Source organism: Equus asinus, chromosome 5 (assembly GCF_041296235.1).
Source record: "Equus asinus isolate D_3611 breed Donkey chromosome 5, EquAss-T2T_v2, whole genome shotgun sequence".
In the NCBI taxonomy this organism is placed as follows: domain Eukaryota; kingdom Metazoa; phylum Chordata; class Mammalia; order Perissodactyla; family Equidae; genus Equus; species Equus asinus.
Genome location: NC_091794.1, coordinates 76,456,485 through 76,476,837, shown reverse-complemented (window position 1 = coordinate 76,476,837; position 20,353 = coordinate 76,456,485). Strand labels below are relative to the sequence as shown.

The 20,353-nt window shown below is 37.2% G+C and overlaps 1 pseudogene; it reads left to right on the top strand.

The window, feature by feature from the left end:
• Positions 1-14,364, top strand: part of LOC106833794 (cytochrome P450 4B1-like) — a 93,088-nt pseudogene extending 78,724 nt beyond the window's left edge.
• Positions 14,365-20,353: the final 5,989 nt, after the last annotated feature.

Here is a 20,353-nt window from a genome sequence, read left to right as displayed (position 1 = left end):
ATCCTGATAAGAGCAACAGAGGGAGATTTGACACATACACGGGGAAGGCCGCATGAAGACAGAGTGGAGAGAGATTTGAAGATGCTGACTTTGAAGAATGGAGATATGTGACTATAAGACAAGGAATTCCAGCAGCCACCAGAAGCTGGAAGGATCAGGCAATAAATTCACCCTAGATTCCAGAGAAAGTAGGGCCCTGCCAATACTTTGATTTTGAACCAGGAATACTTATTTCAGACTATGGCCTCCAGAATTATGAGAGATTAAATTCATATTGTTCTAAGCTAGCAGATTTCTGGTAAATTGTTAAAGTTGCCCCAGGAAACTAATATAGGTGGGCTAATAATCCTTTCTCTGAATACCTATAGAATTATTCATTCATTTGCCCATTCATTCACTCAAAAATATCTTTTGAGCTCACAGTTTAGTGCCTGAAGACAGACAAATAAATTAGTACAAAAAATATGATAAAGGATGTACTGAAGGAATGAACAGTAGGCTTAGGGCACCCACAAAAAGAAAGAATAAACAAATAAAGAGATCTTGAAGGATGGATAGAGCAGCATTGGCAAATACCAGAAAAAGGAAAGAGCGCTGGCAAATCCATGGATGTCATACACGAAAAGCAAGGGATGGGGCCACGTTCATCTTTAGCTCATTACTTCTTTCACTTTTTTGTGGTTAACTCATTCAAAGTCATGTCCAAGGCCCATAATTCAGAAGGTAAAATACAATATATTTCAGAAAGAATTCCTCGGAAGGCAGCTTTCCAAGGGGACCTATTTCCTCTGGACCTGCTCCCTCAACCATCTATCCTGGACCCTGAACACCTTTCTCCTTTGCCCTACCTTATGACAGGTGAGTCATCACACAACCGATGGGGCCAGAGTCTTATCTTTATTCCCTAAATCCTGGATTCCTGTTCAAAGCCCAGGGCACACAACCACTTACATCCAATCCTGCCACCCTTCCCCTAGTTCTGTGGTAACTTTGCATCCCCTCACCCCAGCCACAGGGACTCTTGGGCCCTGAGTCTTTCCCTTACTTGGCTCAGCACCAGCTTTTCACCAACACCACCTGGGCCAGTAGTGGAGAGGGATTTGGAGTCAGAGAGCCTGGGTTTGAATTCTGGTCGTAACTCTTTCTTTCCCTCCCTGAGTCCTCACTTTCTTCTGCATAGTTGGGCTCATAATGCTTGGTAATAGCTAACATTTAGAGAGAACTTGCTATGTTCTAGGCACTGAGCAAAGAACTTCATATGTTTTCTCCCACAACAACCCTACACAACAGATTTTTTTAAAAAATCCCCGACTCTTGGTGAGCAAACTGAGGCCCAAATAACTTTCCAGGGATCATCTCCTGTTTGCTCTGTTTTATCCAGTGTTTCCAAGCGGCAGGAGAATGTTCCAGGTTGTCAGCTCCACATATTGGCCTAAATGCAAATCTCACTCTCCAGGGCTCTTGTGACAAAGTGTCAGGTAAACCATGTGGCTAGATGTAGCAGCCATTGAAAATGATGTTTATGGAGGATTTTTAATGATATGGGAGAAGCTTAAAACAAAGTGACCAAACGGGGCTGGCCCAGTGGCCGAGTGGTTAAGTTCGCGCGCTCTGCTACAGGTGGCCCAGTGTTTCGTTGGTTCAAATCCTGGGGGCGGACATGGCACTGCTCATCAAACCACGCTGAGGCAGTGTCCCACATGCCACAACTAGAAGGACCCACAATGAAGAATATACAACTATGTACTGGGGGGCTTTGGGGAGAAAAAGGAAAAAAAATAAAATCTTTAGAAAAAAAAACAACAAAGTGACCAAAGCAGAATGTACAACTGTGTGTAGAGTATGAGCTGAACTCTTAGAAAGTTGTGCTGGCCGTGGTCAATAGTTATTAGCCAGTAAATATCTTTCCCATTCATTTGCCATCCATACACCCAAACCAAGGACTCCTTGCAGGTGGTAACTAGGCCTTCTGTGTCCTTATGCTCCCACAGCATGGAACACAGGACTGTGCCTACTGTGGTGCCACGAAATCCTTACTGATCTGATGGCTGAAGGAAGGAGGGAATGAGAAAGACTTTGGACTGGTTAGATCACCATCTTCAAGAGACCGGGGTCAGTTTTGATGCCACATTTTAAAAGGAAATTCATGTTCTTATTCCTGGATGGTTCCTGGTTCAGTTCATAGGCACCAGAAAGGCAAAGGAGGGGGCCAGTCAATCCCCAAGCTAGCAGCTTGAAGAGATTACTCCTGTGGGTCGATCACGCAGGCACTTCCTGTTTTCTGAGTTTGATAAAATTGGGTTTGATACTGATGCAAATTATCACATTGTGTTTAATTTTACTCCTCTTCGAGGACTGCATCTCCCAGGTAGGAGCCCCCTTATTTAAAAAAAAGCCTTATTGAGATACAATTTATGTACAATTCAATTCATTCATTACATCAATGGTTATTGGCATATTACATTCTTATTTTGTTTTAATTAGTATAATATATATAACATAAAATGTGCTGCTTTAACCATTTTTAAGTATACAATTCAGTGGCATTAATTACGTTCACTTTTCTATAGCCATCAGCACTACCCATTTCCAAAATTTTTGCGCTTCCCATTCTGCCTTCCCACAGCTATTGGTAATGTCTAATCTACTTTCTGTTACGAATTTTCCTTTTCTAAATTCCACATATAAATGGATCATGCAATATTTTTCCTTTTGTTTCCGGCTTCTTTCACTTAGCACAATGATTTCAAGTTTTATCCATGTTGTGGCATGTATCAGAACATCGCTCCTTTTTATGACTGATTAATATGTCATTGTAGGCATATACCACATTTTGTGTACACTTGCATCTATTGATGGTTACTTGGGTTTATTGTACCTTTTGTCTATTTTGAGTAAGGTACAATGAACATTGCCCTGCAACTATCTGTTTGAGTCCTTGTTTTGAATCCCTCTGAGTATATACCTAGGATTGGAATCACTGCATCACATAATTCTATGTTTAGCTTTTTAAGAAACTGCCAAACTGTTTTCCATAGTGGCTGCACCATTTCATATTTACCAGTAATGCAAAAGAGGCCCAATTTCTCCACATTCTGCCCAAGATTTGTTTTTTTCCATTTCTTTTTTTAAAAAAATAATTATAGCCACACCACTTCGCTGTGAAGTGGTACCTCATTGTGGTTTTAATTTACATTTCCCTAATGACTAATGATGTTAAGCATCTTTTTGTGTGCTTTTTGCCATTTCCAAATGGCAATTTGGAGAAGTGTCTTTGGAGATGTGTCTATCAAAGTCCCTTGCTATTTTTGAGTGGGTTGTTGATTTTTTATTGTTGAGTTGTAGGGTTCTTTTTAATTCTGATATGATTTGTGAATATTTTTTCCTATTCTGTGGGCTGTGTTTTAACTCTTTGATCCATTTTATGTTCCTTTTTCTATATGGTGGAACATAGGGTCCAACTTCATTCTTCTGCCTGTGAATATCCAATTTTCCCAGAGCCAATTGTTGAAAAGACTGTTTTTCACTCATTGAATTGTCTTGGCACCCTTGTTGAATATCAATTGACTATATATGGGAGGGTTTATTTCTGGATTGTCTATTCTTTCTTTTTGTCTATATGTCTATCCTTATGCCATTATCACTGTGGTTGGATTACTATAGCTTTGTAATTTGTTACACATTTATTCTCTTTTAAGTTAGTTTTGATTCTTTGGAGCCCCTTGAGATTCCATAAAAATTTTGGGATGGATTTTTCTATTTCTGTAAAAATGTTATTGGAGTTTTGATAGAGATTGTATTGAATTTGTAGATCGCTTTCAGTAGTACTGTCATCTTAATATTAAGTACTTCAATCTGTTAACATAGATGTCCTTCCATTAATTTGTTCTTCTTTAATTTATTTCAGCAATGTTTTATGATTTTTAGTGTACAAGTCTTTCACCTCTTTGTTTAAATTTATTGTTAAGTATTTTTTGATGCTATTGTAAATGGATTTTTAAATTTTTTTTCAGATTGTTCTTTGCAAGTATACAGAAATACAACTAACTTTTGTGTGTTGATTTTATATCCTGCAATTTGGCTGAATTTGTTTATTAGCTCTAAAACTTCTTGTTGATTCATTAGGGTTTTCTACATGTAAGATCATATCATCTGCAAACACAGATAATTTTAATTCTTCCTTTCCAATTTGGATGCTTTTAATTTCTTTTTCTTGCCTAGTTGCTCTGGCTAAATCTTCCAGTACTACATTGAATAGAAGTCATGAAAGCACAGTATCTTTGTTTTTCCTGATCTTAGCAAAAAGCTTTCAATCTTTCACCATTGAGTATGTTGTTATTTGTTGGTTTTTCATAAAAAGCCTTTAGCATTTTGAGGAAGTTCCCTTCCTTTTCTAGTTAATTGAGTGTCATATAATGAATGGATGTTGGATTTTGTAAAATAATTTTGTAAAATAGTTGAAATGATCATATGTTTTTCTCCTTACTTCTTTATTATGGTGTATTACAGTTATTGAATTTTGTATCTTCAACCACACTTCCTTTCTGGGAATAAATCCCACACAGTCAAATTGTAAAATCCTCTTAATATGATGCTGAATTTGGTCTGCTAGTATTCTGTTAAGGATTTTTGCATCTATATTCATAAGGAATATTGACCTGTATCTTTCTTTCCTTGTAGTTTTGACATCAAGTTAATGTTTGCTTCATGGAATGAGTAAGGAACTACTCTTTCCTCTTCAACTTTTTGGAAGATTTTGAGAAGAACTGGTGTTAATTCTTCGTTAAATATTTGATATAATTCACCAGTGAAGACATCTCGTCTGGGCTTTTCTTACTTGGGAGGTTTTTGATTACTGATTCAAAATCATGGTAGTCACAACTATATTCAGGTTTTCTATTTCTTAATCCAGTTTGGTAGATTGTGCTTTTGGGAGTTTGTCAATTTCATCTAGGTTACCTAATGTTTTAGTATACAACCGTTCATAGTATTCCTTACAATCCTTTTTAGTTCTGTAAAATCAATAGTAATGTCCCCACTTTCCTTTATGATTTTGTAACTTGAATCATCTCTTTTTTTTAGTTGATTTAGCTTAAGGTTTCACATCTTGTTGATCTCTTCAAAGAGCCAATTTTTGCTTTTGTTGCTTTTTCTCTATTGTCTTTTTAATCTCTACTTTATTTATCTCCCCTCTAGCCATCATTATTTCTTTCCCTCTGTTAACTTTGGGTTTAGCTTTTTCTAATTCCTTAAGGTGTACAGTTACATTATCGATTTGAGGTCTTTCCTCTTTTTTTAAAAGTATATGATTACAGTTATACTTTCCCCTCCTATTGCTACTTTCCCTACATTTCATAAGTTTTGACATACTGCATTTTTGTTTGTCTCAAAGTACTTTCCAATTTCTCTTGTGATTTCTTTTTTGACCCATTGGTTGTTTAAGAGTGTGCAGTTTAATTTCCACATATTTGTGAATTTTTCAGTTTTCCTTTGTTACTGATTTCTAGTTTCATTCCATGTGATTAGAAAATATTCTTTGTATTATTTCAATCTTTTAAACTTATTAAGACTGGTTTTGTGGCCTAGGAAGTGATCTATCTTGAAGAATGTTCCATGTGCACTTGAAAAAAAATGTGTTATTAGATGGAGTGTTCTGTACATTTCTGTTAGGTCAAATTGGTTTATAGTGTCTTCAAGTCCTCTATTTTCTTATTAATCTTCTCTCTGGTTGTTCTATTTATTATTGAAAGTGAGTCTTGAACTTGCCAACTATTACTGCAAAACTGTCTATGTCTTCCTTCAATTCTGTCAAATTTTGATTCATATATTCTCAGGAGCTTTTGTTAGGTGTGTATATGTTTATAATTGTTATTTCTTCTTTCTGTATTGAAACTTTCATCAATATATATTGTCCTTCTTTGGCTGTTGTAAATTTTTTGGTTTCAAAATCCATTTTGTCTGACAATAATGTCACCACTAAAGCTCTGGTCTGATTTCTATGTGCATGGGATATATTTTTCATTCTTTTACTTTGAACAGATTTGTGTCCTTATATCTAAAGTGTGTCTCTTCTAGAAAGTGTATAATTGGATCCAGTTTTTTAAAAAATATCTAATTTGTCAGTCTCTGTCTTTTAGTTGTAGAGTCTAATCCATTTATATTTAATGTGATTACTTATAAAGAAGGATTTCTTCTGCCATTTAGCTCTTTGTTTTTTGTGTGTCGTATGTGTTTTGTGTTCCTCATTTTCTCCATTACTGCCCTTTTTTTGTATTTAGCTGATTTTGTGTGTGCGCCTCTTTGATTCCCTTCATCTTTCCTCTTACATATATCTTAATTTATTTTCTTAGTGGTTTTCTTGGGGCCTACAATTAACATCTTAACTTATAATGAAATCTCATTTGAGTAATACTAACTTAGTTTTAATGGTATATAAACATTGTGTTCCTGTACATCTCTATCCCCATGTCTTTCATGTGATTGTTGACACAGATTATATCTTTATATATTGTATGCCTATTAACATAGGTATACAATTTTAATAAATTTTCCCCTTAAATTAAATAGGAAAGAGAGAGATTACAAACTAATAGAAAAGTACATTAATACTGGCTTTTATATTTATCTATGAAGTGACTTTATTACTATTCTTCAACAAATGTTTTATGTCATTGAGTTACTGTCTAGTGTCCTTTTATTTGAGACTGAATGACTTTTCTTAGTATTTCATGTAGGGCAGGTTCATTGGTAATAAATTCCCTCAGCTTTTGTTTGTCTCAGAACGTCTTGATTTCTTCTTCATTCTTGAAGATTAATTTTTCCAGATATGCAATTCTTGGTTGGGGCAAGACAATTCTTTCAGGACTGTAAGTACATCACCCCACTACCTTCTGACCTTCATGGTTTCTGATGAGAAATAAACTGTTAATATCATTGAGGATCACTTGTATGGTATGAATCACTTTTTTCTTGTTGCTTTCAAAATTCTCTGTCTTTGGGTCTTTATAATTTGACTATAATATGTGTCAAAGGATGGGATGGCTTTACTTGTCTGCTGTTCTCTTGGTACGAGGAACCTGAAGTAACTGGGTGGAAACCATAGCTTAATGTTTAATGGGACTTTTGCCATGCCACCTGGTAGAAATATCTCCTATTTGGGAAACAAGTCTTTAGATTCAGAGAGCCTATTTTGTGGGTATAGGGAGCACTATTCCCCAAAGTGGATCACTGAGAGTGATGGTCAGCAGATTCAACTTTCCTTCCACTCTTTGTTTTCTAGACCCATTTAGTCTATCCATGGAGAACACAGAACAATTCGGTCAATGAGTAGGTTGTATATTACATGCTGGAGATAGAGCCCCATCTTCACAAAGTATTTTCTCCAAGTGGAGTCTCAGATGTGCCTTCAAAAGGCCATTCCATTACCTTTTCAGGACAGAAACTTTTTTGGTTGGAAGTATGTGATGGACCTGTGGATCCCATGGGTTATGTGTTCCCTTCCACACCTCCTTTCCTATAAAACAGGTCCTGTGGTCCAAGGTGATGTTATGTGAGATCTTCTCTTAGTAGGTCAAACACTATGTAAGCCCTTGGACAGTGGTGTTACCTGAAACCCTACAGGCAAGAATAGTAACTGGAACTTGGCCAAACCCACTTAAGATTAGTTGTGTCTCATCCAATGTGTATTTTCTTCTCAGAGAATGCTGCTGTTTCCCAGATTTAGCACTGGTCTCATTGCTGGCATGTTGGATGTTTCACAGTGACAGTAGCTAAGTCAACCCCAGTGAGTAGGAAGGTGCGCATGTTATCGGGCCCCTTCATAGCCTCCATCCCTGCCACTATGGCTACTATGCTCATGGACCCTTTGTGACAGTGCTGGGACATGTGATGACAGAGACTGGCTGATGTTAACTGAGTCACTTTATCTACCAGGATTTTCATACCTCTTATGTGATAGAAACACTTGGGTGACTATTAGGAGAAGTACAGAGATCTGCATACTTCATGCCTAGTGCCATTTTTCCCCTCTACATGCCTGATTCCCAGAATCCCTTGTCCCCTACTTTGTTTTTTAAAATTTTTATTGTAGTAACATTGGATTATAAAATTATATAATTTTCAGATGTGCATCATAATATATTTCAGATTCTTTGTACATTACTCATGTTCACCACTCAAAGACTAATTATAATTCATCACCACCCATGTGTGCCTAATCACCCCTTTCCCCTTCCTCCCTCACCTCTTCCCCTCTGGTAACCACCAATCCAATCTCTGTTGCAATGTGTTTGTTTGTCATTGTTTTTATCTTCTACTTATGAGGGAGATCACATGGTGTTTGACTTTCTCCCTCTGACTTATTTCACTCAGCAAAATACCCTCAAGGTCCACCGATGTTGTCACAAATGGCCGGATTTCATCATTTCTTATGGCTGAGTAGTAGTCCATCATGTATAAATACCACAAATTCTTTATCCATTCGTCCCTTGATAGGTACCTAGGGTGCTTCCATGTCTTGGCTATTGTGTATAATGCTGCAATGAACCTAGGGGTGCAAGTATCTTTATGCCTTTGTGTTTTCAAGTTCTTTGGATAAATACCCAGCAGTGGGATAGATGGATCATATGGTAGATCTATCCTTAATTTTCTGAGGATACTCCATACTGCTTTCCATAGTGATTGCACCAGTTTTCACTCCCACCACTGGTGAACAAGGGTTCCCTTCTCTCCACATCTCCTCCAACATTTGTTGTTTCCTGTCTTGTTAATTATAGCCATTCTGACCGGAGTGAGGTGATACCTCATTGTAGTATTGATTCGCATTTCCCCGATAGCTAATGATGTTGAGCATCTCTTCATATGCCTGTTTGGCCATCTGTATATATTCTTTGGAGAATTCCATGCTCTTGGATTGGAAGAATTAACATCGTTAAAATGTCCATATTTCCTAAAGCAATCTATAGATTCAACACAATCTCTATCAAAGTTCCAACAACATTTTTCACAGAAATAGACCAAAGAATCCTAAAATGTATATGGAACAACAAAAGATCCCGAAAGGCCAAAGAATTCCTGAGAAAAAAGAACAAAGCTGGAGGTATCACACTGCCTGATTTCAAAATATACTACAAAGTCATAGTAACCAAAACAGCATGGTACTGGCACAAAAACAGACACACAGATCAATGGAACAGAACTGAGAGCCCAGAAGTAAACCCACACATTTATGGACAGCTAATATTCCAAAAGGGAGCCAAGAGCATATGATGGAGAAAGGAGAGTCTCTTCAATAAATTGTATTGTGAAAACTGGACAGCCACATGCAAAAGAATGAAAGTAGACCATTCCCTTACACCATGCACAAAAATCAACTCAAAATGAATTAAAAACTTGAATGTAAGACCCAAAACCATTAAGCTTCTAGAAGAAAACGTAGGCAGTATGCTCTTTGACATCGGTCTGAGCAGCATATTTTCAAGTCCCATGTCTGACCAGGCAAGGGAAACAAAAGAAAAAATGAACAAATGAGACTACATCAAACTAAAAAGCTTCTGCACAGCAAAGGAAACCATCAACAAAATGAAAAGACAACCTAACAATTGGGAGAAGATATTTGCAAACCGTCTATCAGATAAGGGGTTAATATCCAAAATACACAAAGAACTAATACACCTCAACAACAAAAAAACCAACAATCCAATTAAAAAATGGGCAAAAGATCTATTTTTTATTGCTATATGTTTTTAAGCCTATGAAGGTTTCCTTTGTTCACTGATTAAATATATCCCATGGATTTTGCTTAACAATTATTTCATTACTTCTCTTTCAGAAATTCTGTAATTTCTGTTTGTATTTCCTTTTCACTCAAAAGGTATTTAATAGAAGGCTTATAAATTTCTAGGTGGAAAGGATTTTTTATTTTTTTAAATTTCTAGTTTTGTTGCATTGCAATCAGAGAGCATTGTTTGTAATATCTCCCCTTTATGGAACTTATTAATGTTTTCTTTGATTTAATATATCATGAATTTTAAAAATTTTCCATGTGCTCTTGAGAAGAAAATATATTCTCTCTTATTAGGAATGGTGCTTGATATTTCTCCCCATATGTTCTGCTTTATTATTTTGCTTATATCCTCTATATCTTATTTTTGGCCACTTGACTTGTCCAGGCCTGAGAGTGGTATGTTAAGGACCCCTATTATTAGTGTGACTCTGCCTATTTTTTTTTTTGCATCACCTGTTGTTTCTGATTTAAATAGGTACTGCTGTGTTCTTAGTGTGTATATATGTTCATAACTATTGTGTCTTGTGATATCACAACATTTAGCATTAAAAGGTGGTCTTATTTAATGAGGTTTTGATCAAATTCTACTTTGTCTGATATCAGGATTACCACACCTGCTTTCTTGTCATTTCCCCTTGCCTGGTATATCCCTGTCAATGCCTTTATTTTTAGCCATTTTGAACTACCTCATTTTATGTGTCTTTCTTATATGTAGCACATAGTTGAATTTTGCTTCTTGAGCCAATTGAAAATCTTTTTATTTTAGTAGGCAAGTCATTCCCACTTATTTATTGAAATTGCTGACATGTTTGGTCTCAACACTGTCATATTATTTTGTTTTACTCCATGTATTCTGCTATAATTAGTGTGTGTATTAGTTTCCAGGGCTACCATAACAAATAACCACAGACTGGGTGGCTTAAAACAACAGGAATTTATTCTCTCACAGTTCTGGAGCCTAGACATCCAAAATCAAGGTGTTGGCAGGTCCACGACCCTTCTTGAAAGCTCTAGGGAAGAATCTTTTGTTGCCTCTTCTTACCTTCTGGTGGTTACCAGTAATCCTTGGCATTCCTTCGCTTTCAAATGTGTCACTCTCATTTCTCCCTCTGTCTTCCTATGGTTATCTTGCCTCCATGTGTCTAAGTCCATTTGGGGTACTATAATAGAATATCACAGAGTGGGTGGCTTATCAAGAGCAGACAGTTACTTCTCATAATTCTGGAGTCTGGGATGTCCAAGATCAAGTTAGCAGTAGATTTGGTGTCCTCCAAGGGCCTGCTTCTGTTTCACATCAACTCTCTTCTCACTGTGTCTTCACATGGCAGAAGGGGTTATGGAGCTCTCTCAGGTCCCATAAGGGCACTAATCCCATTCATGAGGCCTGTGCCCTCATGATCTAATCACCTCCCAAGGATCTCACCTCCAAATACCATCACATTGGGGATTAGATTTCAACATACAAATTTAGGGAGAACATGAACTTTCAGTGTATAGCAATGTCTGTGTCCAAATTTCTCTCTTATTAGAAGGCTACTACTCATTATGTTAGGACCCACTCTAGTCCAATATGGCATCATCTTAACTTGATTACACCTGTAAAGACCCTATTTCCAAATAAGGCTACGTTCACAGGTTCTGGGTAGATGTGAATTTTGGGGGGACATTATTCTACCCAATGTGCTGTGGTTTTTTCTCTATGTGGTATGTCTTTGCTCTTTTTAAACGTAGTATCTTGTGACATTTAAGAAGGTGTATATTTTTGTTCTATGTCTACAGTAGTACTTAGTCCTTTCATAGATCCTTAATCCCACTTTTCCTTATTTAATCTTTTGCTATCTCATTGGTCAGAACTTTTATTGTGGTAAAACACATGCAAAATAACGTTTACCATCTCCCTCTTTCTTAAGTGTACAGTTCAGGGCTATTTAGTACATTCACACTGTTGTGCAACCATCACCACCGTCCATCTCCAGAACTCTTTTCATCTTGCAAAGTTGAAGCTCCATACCCACCAAACAATAACTCCTCACTCAACTCCCCCCTCAGCCCATGGTAACTACCATTCTACTTTCTGTCTCTGAATTTGACTAGGTACTTAGGTACCTTGTATATGTGGAACCATATAGAACCATAAAGTATTTGTCCTTTGGGGACAATGGTTGATGGTCTGTCAGTTTTTAATGACATCTTGTGATTTTCATCTCTAACCTGCACAACATTAGTTTTCTTATTCTACTTTCCCCTTTCTCCTCCATAATCCTTGTGTTATTAGTTGCATTATTTTCACTTTTAATATTTATGTATTATTCTTCTGCCCATGTCCCTATCATTATTTTAGTCTGAGATCTAGAATTAAATCTAAAAAGTTTCCCCAGTCGTCTCTTGGTTGGATGAAGCTCGTCCACTAAAGATTCCTCAGGATGGGCTCATGAGCATAGTGTTTTCTGAGTTCCTGCAAGTTGATAACTGTTTTTTGGTACACTTGGCACTCGAAGAACAATTTTGCTGGATATAAAATACTTATCTAACACTTTGTTTCCTTGAGTTTCTTGAAAATTCTCTAATCTTGCCTTGATTTCTTTATTGTTCTTATGAAGTGTGATGCTAGCCTAACTTTCTTACACATAAATGTCATTTGGTCTTTTTGTCTGGAGTCTCTGAGGATTTTTGTTTCTCTATCTTTAATGTTAAATAGTTTTACTAGGATATATATTGAAATTGGTTATTATGTTCCAATTTTTGAAGGCATAAGATGGGCTCTTTAATATGTACAATCAATTTTGTCTTATTTTTGTTAAGTTTTGTGGATTATGTTTTAAATATTGTGCTCCAAATTTTTGTTTTTTCTTTTAGCCCTTTCAATTATACATTTTTGGCATTTCTTTGCCTGTCTTCCATTTTACTCTATTTAATTTGATAATTTTCCATGGAAATGAGATATTAGCCTGAGGAAGAAAGAAGCATTGGTCACTTGCACCTCAGTTTGAAATCATCTTCATTATATTACCTATCTAGTTATATAGATATATTTTTGGTCTGTCATGTTTGCGTTTGGATCTTTGATCAACAGTTGCCATTTGATGGGAAAGTAAATGTCTGCAAAAATTAAATCTATTTAAATATAATACACCCACTCTTACCTCAGGATATTAGGCAAGATTTGAAGTCATTCATGGGCCATGGCTTGCTCCATAATTTATTTTACTTTAATTGACTTTGCTGTCACTTTAGTAAAGGGGAATTATTATTCTACCCCAGAAAAGGCAATCCATGATAGAAAGAAATCCCTCAAGGATCAGAAAAGGAGGGATAACACTCAGATGAGGAGTTACCAGAATTTTCAGGATGTTGTCCTCTATGCCCAGGTAAATCTTTCAAATTTCAAACTTCAAAGCCTGTTCATGTATCTCTCTAATTGTGTGAGTAGGTAGATGAATGGGGAGAAGGGGAAACACAAGCAAAATTGATCACCTAAATTTGACAATTCTTTGAAATTGTTCATTTGGCTCTATACAGTTTGAGGTAAAGATAGAATTCTGCAACTTTCTCACTTGAGGGAGGCAAAGAAGACTAAATTTTCTACTACTTTGACAGGATTTTGTGATTATCATAAAGACATATGGTAGTTCAGGGAAGCATAGGAGAACAGGTCATAAGATAAGCTGGTAAGATGTTGACAGGGAGGTGCTGGAAAATCTGGATAAATCGGTCAGGATGAATCGAGGAACTCTTTGCAAGGCCTGCTTTCCTTATCTAACTTTGGTTCTCAGTTATGCTCTCATCAAAGCGTGGCTCATAGTATGTATTTGTTGAACTGAACTAAAATTCAAGCACTCATTTGAAATTCTAATTTTTTCCCAAAACTATAATTTTGATTGGGACTCTAAACATCTATAAACTGACATTGCATAAAAATATCTCTACTGTACTTTCTAGGCTGAACACTTCTCAGACACTGACCTGTAGTCCGAGGTGAACACATTTATGTTTGGAGGGCATGACACCATGGCAGGGGCATTTCCTGGCTCTTCTGCCACCTGGCTTTGAACCCTGAGCATCAGGAGAGATGCCAGGAGCTCAGGGACATCCTGGGAGATGGTCTTCCAACACCTGATAAGATCTGCATCCCTAAACATTTAATCCTAGTTCTCCTCCTGGGACTTTGCTTTAGTCTTTCCTTTTGTACCTTGGTGATTGTAGTGCATCAGAATACGTTTATGTGGAAGCAAAAGAGGCAGGCAACCACTCTTTTCCTTTTCTAGAAGGCCCCAAATTATCCTTTTGTCTTTTGCAAAAGATGTTCACTCATCTGTAAGTTGTCTATTTCATCATTTTTCTAACCAGTGTTCTGTAAAGTGTCCTATTGCTTTCTTTCCCCCGGACTCTGGTGCATTGGAAATAGGGACTTGATCCTTAGACTTGTATTTAGAGCTTGAATGGTTGGGCTCAAGTGGGCTCCTCTTCTGAGGGACCTGAGTGGGCATCTGCATCATTTAAGACTCATTGTGGACATTCTCTCCCATCCCCTTGTTCACTCCTCAGGATTGGCTTTGGACTTTGGATATAGTACTGAATGATACACATTGTAGTTGAGTTTAGCAAATATGGACTGAGATATATTAAGTCCTAAGGCAGTAAGAAAACGTGCAAGATTTGGTGTAGATCTTGCCCTCAGTGAGCTCACACTCCAGTACAGGAGCCAGGCCCCCATACACGTAATTGCAGTGCTGGCTCCACAGAGACTTAGAAGACAGGCCCTAACCTGGACTGGGAGGTTTAAGGAGACTTCCTGGGAGAGCTGACATTAACTGCCTCTTACAGGATTGGTGGGAGTTAGCCAGGTGAAAACCTCAACTCCATTTTGCTAGACTTTGAGTATATCTTGCTGTTAATGAAGCCCAGGTTATGGATTTGCCTCTCAGACATGCTGTCTGCAGAAAGATTACATGTCCCTGATATAAACCACACTCTTCACCCAAGCTCGATATTTCTCATATCATCATTTTGCTGGGCAGAGGGGCAGAAAGATAGAAATGCTAAGGGTGACCCAGTCCCATGACTAGTGGGAAAACACCATAGTTCAAATGCAAAGGTCAACTCAGTTAGAACATTTTTAAAGGAAAATTTTAATTAATGTATGTATAGCAGAGATCTCACTTTCTTATGAGGAAACAATAGTCATTTCCTACCATATATTAAAGGTGTAATCTATGTAACACAGAAGGCAATGTTGATTAGACATTTTTTATTCATTCATTGAATTTGGAAACACTGTATACCTCCCAACATTAATTAGATATTTTAACCTTGATTAGGATGGATATATATACAACTCAAATATTGACCTTTCTCATTCTTGTTTGGCCTCTGTTAAATGTGAAAATAATCAGTAAATCTTTGCCTGTTGATAAAGCAAAGGTCAGAGGATCTGTTAACTACCATTTAGTTTAATGAGAGAAATGGCAAAATATTATAGAGAATAAAATATGTTTTTATTCTATAATATGGCCTTATAGTTACATTTAATGAAATTTGTGCATAGCATTCTGAGAATTTGTAATTCTTTTAGACAGACAATAAAAACACAATGCAAAGAGCAATTCCAGAAAAAGTTGGAACGTTGTTCAACGCCTCCATTTGGCTCATCAGCCCATTTGTGCATTGAGTTAAAATTCCTCTCTTCTTTTTACAGCAGGGCTGAGATGGACAGCATCGTTTTTCTTAAATATGCAAAGTACCAGGCTAAGCAGAATTATTCTTTTTATTCTGGGCTTGAGGAGGAAAGTATTCAAAGTTAAAATTTCACATTAACTTATGGGCAAAGTCTACATTCAAATAGTAATCAGAAAAGCAAATAGAAATACAATAAAGCAAATATACTGAATACATGTAGTCATTTTATTGAATCAACCTGACCAGCTAAGATGCAAATAACAAACTTTATTTTTCTCCTGATGGCACTTCACACTTGCTGTATGAGGCAAGTTCTTTTCGTCTCCAGGGTATAATCTTGAGTGAATCTCATAGAGTTCCCATCCATTGAAATCACAAGAACAGTTTCATTTCAGTAATTAGGCTGTGTGGTCCAATGTCATAATAAAAACTTCAAATTCTCATCCACTTCGAGCATCTCCCTCCATCAAGCTCAGTACTTTTTGGACCTGGAAGCCAGTGGTGTGTGAGGGGTTGTGGTTGGCTTCTTACTTACCGGCTCCTCCACTACCCAGTACTTGCTGTTTCTGACCCTTCTAGAAATGATCCCAGGAAGGAGAGAGGATAAAGAGAAAGGAACTGGTACTACTGTTATCTTGCCCTCTGAGCTGGGTGGATAGTCAATGGTTCCTTTTACTCTCAATGGAAGCATCTGTGGGTTTCTTGGAGATTCTCTCATTAAGACTTTACAATGGTGAATCAAGGGGCAAGGGAATTCCTGTCCTAGGTCAGAATTCCTTTCAAGCTGGTTCCAGAGCTCTCTCTCCTGTGGGTTCATTGGCCCACAGGATACACTGGGACATTCCTGCCTTACCCTGATGCTCTCCCCTGCCTGCATGTCTGTTCTGAGTCACAGCTTTACTTTCAGTCCTATGCTCTCCAAACTTCAGGAAGCACATGTCAGATCATCAAGTGATCCTTCTGAAGCCATCCTTTGCCTCACATGTGATGTAGAGCACCCTCCACAATTCTCCACGGCATTTGGCATTCCAATAATTCTTTTTAATGAATGTTTTTCTTCCCTCTCCAAACTCTTAAGCCTCCTCTCTTCAATTCCTATACATTCTTGATTTATATGATGAACTAAGGGGTTCAAAACTGGTTTGCATGTGACAACAATAACTTAGAAGGGGAAGAGGAAAAAGACGGAAAGTGCTTAGACTAAGGGAATAAGAGGCTATCCGAAAATGGACTATCTCATCTATGATATGTTTTATGCAAGCTTCATGGTAACCACAATTAAGAAATAAGAACTGAGACACAAATGATAAATAAAGAGAAACTGAGAAAACCATCATAGAGAGCCACCAAACTGAATTGGCAGTCCAAAATACACAGTTTGAAAAACAAGAGAAATACAGAAGAACCAGAAAATAAGTGATAAAATGGCAGCATTAAACCCTAATATATCAATAATCACTCTATATGTACATGGATTGAATTCTCCAATCAACAGACACAGAGTGGCTGGATGGATTAAAAAATAAGAACCAACCATACGCTGCCTCCAGGAAACACATCTCAGCTCTAAAGACAAACATAGGTTCAGAGTGAAGGGATAGAAGATAATACGCCAAGCTAATGGTAAACAAAAGAAACCTGATGTTGCCATACTTATATCAGAAAAAGTAGACTTCAAGATAAAAAAGGCAATGAGACAAAGAGAGGTAGTATATAACGATAAAAGGGACACTCTACTAAGAGGACATAACACTTATAAAATATATGCACATGACACAGGAGCCCCAAAGTACATAAAGCAACTATTAACTGACCTAAGAGGAGACATTAACAGCAACACAATAATAGTAAGAGACCTTAACGCCCCACTTTCATCAATGGATAGATCATCCAGACATAAATTCAACAAGGAAATAGTGGAACTAAATGAAAAACTAGATCAACGGGACTTAATAGATATATATACAGAACACTCCACCAAAAATCAGGAGAATACACATTCTTTTCAAGAGCACGTGGAACATTCAAAAAGATAGACCGTATGTTGGGAAACAAGGCAAGCCTTGATACATTTAAGATGATTGAAATCATATCAAGCATCTTTTCAGACCATAATGCTATGAAAGTAGAAATCAACTACAAGAAAAAAGCTGGGAAAATGACAAACATGTGGAGACTAAACAACAGGCTACTAAACAACCAATGGATCACTGAAGAAATTAAGGGAGAAATCAAAAAATACCTGGAGACAAATGCAAATGAAAATACATCATACCAACTCATATGGGATGCAGCTACAGTGATCCTAAGGGGGAACTTCATAGCAATACAGGTTCACCTTAACAAACATGAAAAATCTCAAATAAGCAATATTAAACTACACCTAATACAACTGGAAAAAGAAGAACAAACAAAGTCCAAAGTCAAGAGAAGGAAGGAAATAATAAAAATTAGAGCAAAAATAAATGAAATAGAGACTGAAAAACTCTAGAAAGGGTCAGTGAAACTGAGAGCTGGTTCTTTAAGAAGATAAACAAAATTGACAAACCCTTAGCCAGACTCACTAAGAAAAAAGATAGAAGGATAAAAAACAATAAAATTAGAGGGCTGGCCCCGTGGCCGAGTGGTTAAGTTCGCGCGCTCCGCTGCAGGCGGCCCAGTGTTTCATTGGTTCGAGTCCTGGGCGCGGACATGGCACTGCTCATCAGACCACGCTGAGGCAGCGTCCCACATGCCACAACTAGAAGAACCCACAACGAAGAATACACAACTATGTACTGGGGGGCTTTGGGGAGAAAAAGGAAAAAATAAAATCTTTAAGAAAAAACAATAAAATTAGAAATGAAAGAGGAGAAATTACAATGCATACCACAGAAATGCAAAGGATAATAAGAGAATAGTATGAAAAACTATATATCAACAAATTGGATGATCTAGCAGGAATGAATAAATTCTTAGACTCATACAACCTTCCAAAACTGAACCAAGAAGAAATAGAGACTCTGAATAGACCAGTCACAAGTAAAGAGATTGAAACAGTAATTAAAAACCACCCAAAAAATAAAAGTCCAAGACCAGACGGCTTCTCTGGAGAATTCTACCAAACATTCAAAGAAGTTTTAGTACCTATCCTTCTCAAACTATTCCAAAAAGTTGAATAAGATAGATCACTTCCTAACGCATTTTATGAGGCCAACATCACCCTGATCCCAAAGCCAGACAAGACAACACAAAGAAGGAAAATTAAAGGCCAATATCACTGATGAACATAGATGCAAAAATTCTCATCAAAATATTGGCAAACTGAATAAAGATCAAAATGATCACACACCATTATCAAATGGGATTTATAACAGGGATGTGGGATAGTTCAACATCTGCAAATCAATCAATGTAATAGACCACATTAAAAAAAATGAGGAATAAAAATGACATGATCATCTCAGTAGAAGGAGAGAAAACATTTGACAAGATCCAACATCCATTCATGATAAAAACTCTGAATAAAATGGATATAGAAGGAAAGTACCTCAACATATAAAGGCCATGTATGATAAACCTGCAGCCAACATCATAATCATTGGAGAAAAACTGAAACCATCCCTGAGAACAGATTCAAGACAGAGTCACTCTTGCCACTCTTATTCAACATAGTACTGGAGGTTGTAGCCAGAGCAGTTAGGTAAGAAAAAGAAATAAAATGTATCCAATTGACAAGAAAGAAGTGAAACTTTCACTTTTTGCAGACAGCATGATTTTATATATAGAAAACCCTAAAAATCCATCAGAAAACTGTTAGAAATAATCAACAACTATGGCAAAATTGCAGGGTACAAAATCAACTTACAAAAATCAGTTGCATTTCTATACTCTAATAATGAATGAACAGAAAGAGAACTCAAGAATACAATCCCATTTACAATCGCAACAAAAAGAATAAAATATCTAGGAATAAATTTAACCAAGGTGGTGAAAGACCTATACAATGAAAGCTATAAGACACTGTTGAAAGAAATCGATGATGATATAAAGAAATGGAAAGATATTCCATGCACATGGATTGGGAGAATAAACATAGTTAAAATGTCCATACCGCCTAAAGCAATCTACACATTCAATGAAATCCCAATCAGAATCCCAATGACATTCTTCATGGAAATAGAGCAAAGAATCCTAAAATTCATATGAGGCAAAAAAATAGACCCCAAATAGCTATAGCAATCCTGAGAAAAAAGAATAAAGCTGGAGGTATCAAATCCCTGATTTCAAAATACACTAGAAAGCTATAGTAATCAAAACAGCATGATACTGGTACAGAAACAGACATGTAGATCAATGGAAAGAATTGAAAGCCCAGAAATAAAGTCACACATCCATGAACAGCTAATCTTTGGCAAAGGCGCCAAGAACATACGATGGAGAAAGGAAAGTCTTGTTACAGGCTCTTAACATCAGTCCTGATATCAGTTCCCCCACATTGAACCCAGCATATACGGGGTTAAAACTAAAACCCACCATCCCCTTTCCTGCTTCTCTAGCTCCACTCATATGTAAATACCTGTTTCTCTAAACTTGGACCCTTTGAGCTTTACAACTAAATGGGAGTTACAAATTGTTAAAAGCCCAGGTGGCCTGGAGTTGGAGGCACACTAAAGTTTAGCTAATCATGTGTCCTTGAGTTTGCCAGGAAAGCCGCTGTCTCAAGAACATCAAGGAGCAGAGGCTTCCCAGACCTCAACTCCTTGACTCCTGGCGCTTGAACCCGCCTCAAACAAGAAGAGGAGACAACGGCGAAGGACGCCCACCTGCCATCCTCCTATCTCACCATCCCCGCCGCCTTGCTGCAAGCAGCCTCTCAAGGCCAAACGCAGGCTGGTGGGAAAGCACAGAGCT